The following is an 11,114-nucleotide window of genomic DNA, read 5'->3' as shown; positions in this document are numbered from 1 at the left end:
TCCTCCTCCTCCTCCTCCTCCTTCTTCTCCCCAGCCACCAAAATGCCCTGGCTTAATGTGACCTGCCAGAAGAAGCAGGGCTAGATAAAGAATCAGGAAGGGGAAAAAATGAAACTTTTTTATTTATAGAGCACCAAAATGATCTGTGTCCTGAGTACTGCCTTTCTTTCCTTGAATTCCTAGTAGGGGAAAGGAATACTTAACACATGGCAGGGTCCACAGTGACAGTCAGGTAATAAGGCCTGGATAAATGGAAGGAATGATGGATGGATGGATGGATGGATGGATGGATGGATGGATGGATGGATGAATGAATGGATAAAGAGGAGGAGGGGCATCTGAAAGCAGCAAGAGAATTAAAACTCAACCAAAGAATTGAGACAATGGGCAGAAATAGGGTTGCTGATGACCCCTAAGGAAAAATTCCAAACAGGAAGTGTTATTAAACACTGCAACTGGCTCCCATGAGGTAATTGGGGAGACACCTTCCCTGGAGTCTTCTCAACATATTGACAAGCATGCAGAGAAGGTGTGAGCGTAGACCTGCTGGGTGGGGCAGGTGGTCACCTGGCAGCTTACAGGATAGCTTTCCCTGGTAAATGGCAAACCCTTGGAAGTTGCAAGAGAAAATGCAAGATTCCTGCAACCTTCATCCCAGACTCAACTCTATAGCAGTGACTAAGAGGAGCTTTTAGCAAAACCTCACTTGGAAAGAGAATGTTGGCCAATATATTTGGTGGCAGCAGGGATCTGCCTCTTGGTGTGGAAGAGGCCAGCATGGGGCAATAATCACACACCCGTCTGTGGACAGCAGCAGAGGCCAGCTCGGCCTGAGTACGAGGTGCACGGAGGCCGGTTGCAAGGGCAGTCCAGGCTGGTCATGACTTGAGCACCCTCTGAGTGCCTCAGCACTAGAAAGATTTTTGTGTTCTCCTTAACATCTCATTTGTATGTGAGTTGGGTAAGTCTCCGGGACACTTAGGTCCCAGTAGACAAGGAGTTTGACACCCACAAAGTGTTAGTCTGCAAACAGTCATCATAATTTAGTGGTAATGCATTCAAAGTGAAGACCAGTCCCCTTAAAATTGCTTTGATTGCAAACTATAGAATTGTAGCTTAAACTAACTTGGTCAAAAAAGGAAATTTATTGGCTCAAAGAATCCAAGGACCTGAATAACCAAAAGCTGAAAAGAGTCCAGATGTGATTGGGCCTTGGAGCCAAGGAATTCTCTCTCTCTCATGAGGTGCTCTCTCTCAGTCTCTCTCAACTTTCTTTAGCTTGTCAGCCTTTTTCTCTCTACAGACCACTTTTCTCCACACAGAGGAAAATATGTCCACCTGTAACTGTGGAGTTTTACATCTTATAACTTCTGTCACCTATAAGGACTGATTTTACTCATCTAATTTTTAGAACCATCTCATCAGCCCTGGTAGTTAGATAACCATTCCTAGGACAACCAGATGGAAAGAAAACAAAAGAACCTGGTAGTTTCCATAGTTGTCATATGGTTGAGGGAGATCATTCCCTAAACAGAGATTAGGGGGTTGGGGAAGAGTACTGGGTACATCCTCTATCATGCTATGACTGTACACTACTTATAATCCCACTAGGGGCTCAGTGCACGAATTTGTGCACCTTGAAAGGAACTGTGGGCCGTGAGGTTGAAGTGGGCACAGGGGTGGGTCTCGGCCCATCCTCCGCGCCCCTGCCTGGCCCCTCCACCAGCGGCTCCTGGTCCCCTGTCTACCAGCAGCCCTGCCTGCTTCTGCCACCACCGCTCCCACGCGCTGATGGCACCGGCCTCACTTGCAGCTGCTGCCCCTATCACCCCCTCAGGAGAAGGGGGAAGTAGAGAAGCCCTCAAGGGCAATTGGAACTGGCACCAGGCACCGGCTGCAGGTGCGAGCAGGGCCGGTGCCGGCAGGAGGTGCAAACACCTGGCGGGAGTGTGGTGCACAGGAGCAAAGAATTTTCAGTAACTACCAGAGGCTCACCCCAATGACAGCAACCGCCTCCTCACCTTGGTCTGGTGCCCCGGCTCACCTGCTCTACCAGCCCGCCGTGGCCAACGCCTGCCTTGTTCTGCACACACCCCCTGGTGGTCAGCGTACGTCATAGCAACCAGTTGTTCAGTTGTTTCGCCACTTGGTCTACTTGCATATTAGGGTTTTATATAGATCTAGGTCTAGATATAAATATAGATCTAGATATAGATATTAAAATGTCAAGTTTTTAAAGAAGTTTCTCTGTCCTGCAGTCTGGTGTCTTTAAGGCTCACCCTGGTCTCTCCCCTGCCAAGTGTTTATGTGCATGGTGTGCATTTATGCCATGCTCTGCAGGTACATGGAAAACACATCACCAGAATCCGACATGGTCTGCCCAGATACCATTGGAAACCCTGCCAGCTCTGTGGAACTCAGGGAACCAGGAAAGGGCAGCCCCCTGCTTGTTTCCCAAGCCCCCAGGAGCTCCACAAAGGGGAGGGGAGGGATGCCAAGCAATTTCCGCTTTAGCACCTGGTAACAGCATCTGGCAGGAGGTCAGTAGCTGCGCCCCCTCCTGTGGTGGGACATCCACACCTGGGCTCCCTGGAGTCACCTGCCAGAGTGGACAGCACGCGTTGTGGGGTGAGCTTACTTCCCTGAGAAGAGCATTTGAATAGTCAGCCAAGTTGGCCTTTCAATTCCAGTGCACACATTAGGATTCTGGCTGCATTGCAGAGGAGCACTTATCAGAGGTGAAGCCTCTGGAAATGACATTCATCTTAATAGGAAGCTGCTGAGACAGAAAAAAAAAAAAAAAGGCAAGAACTCAGGAAGCAGGGGAGGGGAACACTGGGCCTGCACTGGGTCCTGGATCCCTAACAAGAGGGTCTCCAGCCAAACAGCCAGCCCTCTGCAGGCAGGACCAAACCAGGCCAAGCCTGGGACCCGGAGCTCTGAGCTGCTGAGTCCTGGGGACACTTCTGAGTCCTGGGGACACCACTGAGTCTGGGGACCTCACTTGTGCATTTGCTCTTCAACACAACCCTCTGGGTACAAATTATTCCTCACATTGCCCAAAAGATGAAACTGGGGTTCAGACAGGTTAGGCCACACGCCCATGGACACACATATAGTAAGGAGCAGAACTGGGACTCAAACCCAGGCTTGCCTAGTTTCAAAGTCTGGGTTTTAACCCCCCTGAACACTGCTTCCAGGACAGTTTTCTGACCTGGGGACTCTCTGGTCCTTCTGCGCCTGTGCTGGGTAGTCAGTCCCCTCAGGGGCTCATGAATTGAGCGATGGTTCCTAAGCCGCTAAAGAGAAATTTTTTGGTAAAAGAAAGGAAAACATATACATTTCACAGAAAATAACTTAATCCCCAGACACCTGACCGTCAGTAAAGGTATTTTAACAAGAACCATCCCACAGCTTCAAGGCCCAGAGCCCTTCTCCTCCGGGACCCTTGTTCCAGGGCCCTCAGTGCTGGCGCATACACTGCACTTATCTAGTGTGACAGGCCAGTTAGACAAATGTGCTGGGCATGCAGAGGAATAATTAGCACATGCATTAATTAGAGTGCTCTTAGTGATTTCTCTGTGAAGGACAACCATTTGTCAGCAGAGATCTGGACAGCTGGGGCCAGGCAGAAGTCAGTGGGGGCAGCAATTCAGAAAAGGCAGTGGCACTAAGAGCGGCTATTTGAAACATGGGAGCTGCTCATGCACTTAGCCAAAGCACACCTCCATCACCATGGCAACATGGGGCCACTTCGCTGGGTTGTCAGGCAACAATATCCACACATCTTCCATCTCACCTCCAGTGCATGTTGCCACTTCATGACATCTCTTCTCTTCACTCTCCATTCACTGTTGTCCTCAGTGTTCATTAGGACAAGGATTTCCCTTGCACATAACGTTGGGAGTGAGGGAGGGGACAGAATTCTCCCAGGTTGAGGTGTCAACACTAGACTGGACATAGAATTATATAGCCCAGGTCTACAGGCACAAATCATAGTTACAAAGCAGCTCTTTTAATTTCAGTCAATCAAAAGACTATTCAGACCAATATTGATCTGAAAGGTAAGTTATATGAACAAATGCCAGGCCATGGTCTGTTCCAGATGTCACACGTTGATAGTCTCCAAGAGAACCAAATCAGCCTGTTGAGTGTCAGTCTCCTTCCCTGGGCACAGTCAGATGGCCTTTCTTTACATGAACAGCCATGGCAGAACCGAATTGAACTAGAGTTGAGGCCTCGTGTCATTATATAAATGAGGAAACTGAGAGAAGGCGAATTTGCTGTAACCTCAAAGCTGTTGATTAAATTCCATGCATGCTAAGGATCCTGAGTTAGGTGTTTACAATCTAAATGACATTTACAGATAAGACCTTCATTCCCTAGAATCTCAAGCTAGAAGTTGATAATAAGAAAATATAAACAGAGGTCCACAGACAGTCCTACAGACTGCAAGAAACCACAATAATATGCAGAAATCCTCTTCCCTCTTCTAACAGAGATACACAACACAGTGTATTAGTATGAGTTTGAAGAAAAATAAAGCAAGTAACCCAGAAGTGCAGAAAACATCATGCTGTGTGCTGAGCACAACAGAGGTTAGACACAGGTTCCTTTGCCCACATATCAGCTTGATCTGCCTTACAGACTCTCTAAGGAGAAGTGGTCAGCAATGGGCACAGCCTGCCCTGGGGACATTTAGTTCTGATAAAATTAAAAATCGTGATGCTCATATATGCTCAGCTGATATTTGACAAAGTAATTGAATGAGGAAAACAAGGTTTTTCAGAATAACTGGATTCATATCAGGGTGGAGGGGCCTTGACCCTACCCAAAAATCACACAAGACATAACCAGAATTGAGTCTTAAACATAAACATAAAAGCTAAAACTACAAAGGTTCTAGAAGAAAACATAGGAGGAAGACTTTGTGACTGTGAGGAAGGCAAGGATTTTTTAGATAAGGCACAAAAAGTTTGTAAAGAAAAAAAGAATAAATTAGACTTCATCAAAATTTAAAACTTCTGCACTTCAAAAGTCACCATTAAGAAAATACAAAGGCAAGCCACAGACAGGGAGAAAATATTTGTAATACATAAATCTGACAAAGAACCTCTATCCAGAATATATAAAGAACTTATTTCTAGTCATGATAAGAAGATAACCTTTCATAGCAGCACAATTCACCATAGCTAAGATCTGGAAACAGCCTAAGTGCCCATCAGTAGATGAATGGATTAGAAAACTGTGGTACATCTACACGATGGAATACTATGCTGCTGTAAAAAAGAAGGAACTCTTACAATTTGCAACGGCATGGATGGAGCTGGAGAGCATTATGCTAAGTGAAATAAGCCAGTCAATGAAGGAAAAATACCACATGATCTCACTCATTCATGGATAATAAAGACCATTACAAACTTTTGAACAATAATAGATACAGAGGCAGAGCTGCCTCAAACTGATTGTCAAACTGCAGCGGGAAGGCCAGAGAGGGTTGGGGGGCAGAAGGGAGGGGAGTAAGAGATCAACCGAAGGACTGGTATGCATGCATATAAGCATAACCAATGGACATAAGACACTGGAGGGTAGGGGAGGCCAGGGGATTGTCAAGGGCGGGGGGGAAAAAAGGTCACATATGTAATACCCTTTGTAATACTTTAAGCAATAAAAAATAAAAATAAAAAAATAAAGAAAAAAATATAAGCAAAAATTAACCAAACAAAAATAAATAAATAAATAAATAAATATATGATCTACAAAAAAAAAAGAAGAAGATAACCCCATTTTTAAAATGGGTAAATGATTTAAACAAACATTTCACAAACAAAGATATAAAATGACCAACAAGTGCATAAAAATATGCTCACCAACATTAGTCAGCAGGGAATGCAACTTAAACAACAGTGAGAGCCCCTGTACTCCTCTGAACATGGTCAGCAAGGATGAACATCGGGTGGAACTCTCTCTGTTGCTGGTGACAGTGTAAAGATAGCAAAATATAAATAAAAATACTTAAAAGAACTTCGGCAGTTTCTCAAGCTTAATACACACTTGACTAGCAATTCCTCTCTTAGGCATTTTTTCCAAAAGAAATGAAAATGTATATTCTATATCAGTCAGGGTTTGAACAGAGAAGCAGAACCACTAAATGATTGATTATATGTATATAAAACTTGTAATAGTGATGACCCAACACCATTATGGGAGCTGGTTAAATACCAGTGGTCTCTGTGTTGTATTTGTTTTCTAGGGCAGCTGTAACAAAGGACCACAAACGAGTGCCTTAAAACAACTGAAACTGATTGTCTCACGGTTCTGGAGAATGGAGGTCTGAGATCAAGGTGTCAGCAGGGCCACGCTGCTGCTGAAGCCTGCCTTGTCCAACTCCTGGTGGTGGCAAACAGTCACTGACTGGTGTTCCTTAGCTGCAGCTGCACCACTTCCAGCTCTGTCTCCATGGTCACGTGTATTCACATCTCATGCCTCTGTCTTCACATGGCCATCTCCTTACAGGACAAGAGTCATATTGGATTAGGAGCCCACCCTACCACAGGATGACTTTTCTTACTGAATTACATTTGCAATTGTCCCATTTACAAATTAGGTCACATTCTGAGGAACAGGTGTTAAAACTTCAACATGTCTTTTTGGAATACACAGTTCAATCCTAATTGCTGTTTCTGCAACTGGTACTGAAGCCTAAACTCCAAAGGGCAGGCCATCAGGAAGAGAAGAGGGACAGGGAGTGGGGAAAGCAAGGGAAAACCTGAACCTGTAAGAATGAGCTGAGACTAAAATGTGAGGAAACCATGAAGACAGGTTGGAGCCCATGTCTGTCACTCACTGATTTTAAGGCCAAACCTCAATGACCAGGGCTTTCTGCAGAAAAACCTGGTGGCCTCACCACAGAGCAGTCAGAGAAGCTGAAGGAGTTAACAGCAGAGGCTGGGAGAGCTGAGGGCTCAGCCCACCAGGAGAGCCAGCAGTAAGCAACTATGTATGTGCAACAGAGTTACATGCCCTGCCTGCCCTGCTCAGCCGAAACAGATGGCTGCCACTTCATGCCCACCTTCCTGGCCTCATAGAAAGGCCCCCTGTGGCACACGCTAACCCAGAACTAGGCAGGGAAGTGAACTTAGGAGAGCATGGCTCCAGCCTAAGCAAGTGGACACAATACGTATCTACTGCAGTCCACCTTTTGTCGATTCGGCAGCCATATACACCCCTTTAAGCCAAACAGAAATTAACTTCTAAAAAAGACAATGGCAAAATCATGGTTCTATCAAACAAAATGAAACTTTCTCATAAAAATAAAAATGCACTAATCCTCTCCCCTGCAAAATGATATAAATCTCTTTATTCATCTTTAGGTGACATTCTTTCTGCTTCTGAGCCATAGTTCCCTGTTGATAGCTGGCAACATAAATGCTGAGATATAAGGTTAATCACTATTAACACATATTATGTTATATAGTAGGGAATTGAATGGAGGAATAGAAAATGATTAATATATACACAGTTATATTCAGATCAAGATAAAGAAGAAATATTCAACTCTAGTACAGTACTCATTTCTTTAGCCAATTGCTGACTGTTGACTAATATTTATAATTACCTTCTACTATCCATACCATAGTTTCTCTCAGCAAGTACCTCAGCTGGTCAGCTTCCTTTCGTGACGAGGTGACTGAAATCTTTATTCCTGAAGAGGCAGACCATTATCAGTCCTGTAGGTATTGAATTATTGCTGTTTTCCATTGACAGGAATCACAGGACCTGGGAGCACAAACTCCTCACCCCAATGCGTAGTAGCAGTCTAGTGTCCCTTTTATAATCAGGAACAATCACCCAAGCAGAGAAAGGAACCCCCTTCTTTGCCGGTTGGTTCTCTGGCATGAGGAGACAGTAAACTCAGCTTCCGGTTTAATGGAACCATCATTGTGTTCTCTGATGGAAGCATTGTTCCCATAGGAACTAAGGTTGCTAGACTAGAGCTAAAAGTGGCAGAGATGAGAAGCATAATCACTACTGGAACATCAGGAGTGATAGTGGGAAATCCACTCTCATTTTCACCCTGTGATTCCTGGACCCTGAGTCCTGGCTGATTTGAGCACATACTGCATCTTGAAGGATATAACCACAGCCCTATGAGGTGTTGCCACCTTGCTGGTGTTATAAGTGAGCCTTTAAAAGTCCATTCCAGAGTTTTAATCAGGCCAAATGTTTCATTGCAAGGCCAATGAAGGCCATGATCATGAGTCTATTGCTAGATTTTCCTTGCTATAAAATTGCTTCCTTGATCAGAAGCAATGCTGGATAGAATTCCAGGACAATGGGATTAAGTCCAGAGATGGTGGGTTTGCAGAAGCACTATAGTCAAGGAAGGCAAGTCATTTTCCAGAGAAAGTGTTTATTCCGGTGAAGACAAAGCACTGTCCCTGCCCTGATGGGAGTGGTCCGTTAGAATCACCCTAAACCAGATAGATGGCTTGCTATTCACCAGCTCTAACACAGGGAATGGCACCATAATGATGCAGATTTTCATGCATGATAGGTAGAGCACTTAGCAGTAGCTAGAGCCAATTAGCCAATTAGCCTTGATGAGTGGAAATCCATGTTGCTGTGTCAATACATAACCCTACCCCCTTGGCCACTGTATTCGTAAGCCCATTGGGTAAGAACCAGCGTAGCTAACAGATGCCACCAAAAGGGATCATCTTGTCCACCTGACTATTAAGCTCCTCCTTCCTCTGCCTCAGTTGCTTTTCTAAGCATTCACATGGGACACAAATTCTCACATTTTCTGGGCATGCAGAGAAATCAATCCATATTCCTCTTTCCCAGACCTTCTTGCCACCAGCTTCCAATTAGATCCCTTCCAAGTTCCTGACTATCTGCCTAAACCGTTGGCTACTCTCCAGGAGTTATTGCAGATTTGTGCTTAGGTGTTGTATGTTTTTTTTGTTTCCCCCACGTCCCTCGTGGTTTAGGGTTCAGGATCTGGAAGAGGAGCTGCACACAAATGAAAGAGAAGAGACAAGAGATAATTTGGAAATACTGGGGGGCCAGGTGGGCAAGTCCAACTCAAGGGGAAGGACCTCCACCAGTGCCCAGGCTTCGCCAGCCTTTTATTCAACTTTGGTTAAACATAAAGCCCTTAGTCAGGCAGGTAATTGCAGTAACAGACAGACTATCTTAAAGGTCAGTAAATATTAGAAGGATTTACTCTGAGACTATTTGATCAGGAAATAGCTTGAGCCCTCATTGTCAGGACTAGACAATCGGTGCATAACTCAGGTCCTTGCCGTGGGTTCAAGGGTCACCAGCATTCTGGGATCCTTGTTTGCACTTCTCTGCTAGTGAAGACAATGGGCGGCCTCCCACACTTAGGGCCATTTTTTCCCTCTGGGCAAAAGGAACGTTCACTTTCACTGCTGTGTTCACTCACTGAGGAGATTTTCCTTTAGCATTGCCCTCAGGGCCACCTCAGAGTGAAGCTATAGTCTGCAGATAGCCACTTTGGGTAGTACCAACATACTGTGCAGACACCTATAAACCACGCCTCAATTTTTTTCTTCCTCAGTCAACTGGTCATGAGAACTCCTCATGAGGACATAGGTTCAGATTGAAGGGAGCAGTCAACTTGGCAACAGTACTGGCTGAGGGGATGTGCTTGCTTGTGCCGTGTTTTGTGTCTTCAGGTACTGCTGGAGCCTTGTCTCCTTTATCCACTCCTTCCCCATGATGATGGGGTGCTATTGTGTGAAGCCAAATTCCTGGTGTGGGTCAGATGACACTGTTCATGATGAACAACTCAGGTCACAAGACAACATGATGGCTCATGGTACAGTGTTCAGTGTTTATTATCAATAGTAAGCCAGGTGTTTTTCCAAAGGATAATAGTTATCTTCAGAGGGTAACATAGCTTTGCTCCAAAATCCTAAGGAGTTACATTCAGGTTCACCTATAGTGGCTGTCAAAGGCTCCAAATAGCATTTCTACCTGTCACTGATGCTTCAAGCACCATTAATATCCACTGAGTCTTAATTTGTACAGCTTGCACAGCAGCCTGAATTTGTATACAGAGCCTTTTCTTATTGTAGAGTCTCACTGAAAACTGGCAGCTTTTTTAGTTACTCAGTAAATGTGTTGGACTAGCATGCCCAAATGAAGTATATGTTGCCTCTAAGATCCGCATAGATCTTCCAGGCACTATGACTCTTTCTAGTGGAAGGAGGGACCAGATGTAAGAACTTGTCCTTTACCTTGGAATATATAATTTGCCATGGTCTCAGAATACTGTATTCCTGAGAAATTTTACAGCAAGAGCAGGCCCCAGAATTTTGTGGAATATAAATTCACCACATGTAGACACACGGCCTGTATTATAATATTTGTAGCAGCTTTATTCAAAATAGCCAAAAACTGGAAATCACCCAAATGTCCACCAGCAGGTGAATGGAATAAAAAAATTGTGGTATATTCTTACAATGAAATTATCTATATATATAAAAGCTTAAGTGACTGTTAAGACCAAACGACCAGTCAACCAGTCGCTATGACATACACTGACCACCAGGGAGCAGACGCTCAACGCAGAAGCTGTCCCCTGGTGGTCAGTGCGCTCCCACAGCCAACCTCCTGCAGTCCCTCCCCCCAGCCGGTTCCTCCCCTCAGCTGGCAGGCCCTGATCAACCCTGATCAAGGACTTCACAAAAGTAGGCACTGTGCAAGATGGCCCTGATCAGCCCTGATCCCCAGCCAGGCCTAGGCACCCCACCCGTGTGCGAATTCGTGCACCAGGCCTCTAATCCTATATAATAAAAGCCTAATATGCTAAGTGTCTGGTCGTTTGGTGGTCTGTTCAACCAATCAAAGCATAATATGCTAATGGTATGCTAAGACTGCTAAACCACTCACTATGACATGCACTGACCACCAAGGGGCAGACACTCAATGCAGGAGCTGCTCCCTGGTGATCAGTGCGCTCCCACAGGGGGAGCACCGCTCAGCCAGAAGCCAGGCTCACAGCTGGCAAGTGGCAGTGCTAAGGATTTCCTAAGGATTTCCTCTACAGGGAGCAGGCCTAAGCCGTCAGTTGGACATCCTCC

The sequence above is a fragment of the Myotis brandtii genome, unplaced genomic scaffold (genome assembly GCF_000412655.1).
Source record: "Myotis brandtii unplaced genomic scaffold, ASM41265v1 scaffold513, whole genome shotgun sequence".
Taxonomy (NCBI): domain Eukaryota; kingdom Metazoa; phylum Chordata; class Mammalia; order Chiroptera; family Vespertilionidae; genus Myotis; species Myotis brandtii.
Note: the sequence above shows the minus strand (reverse complement) of the source record.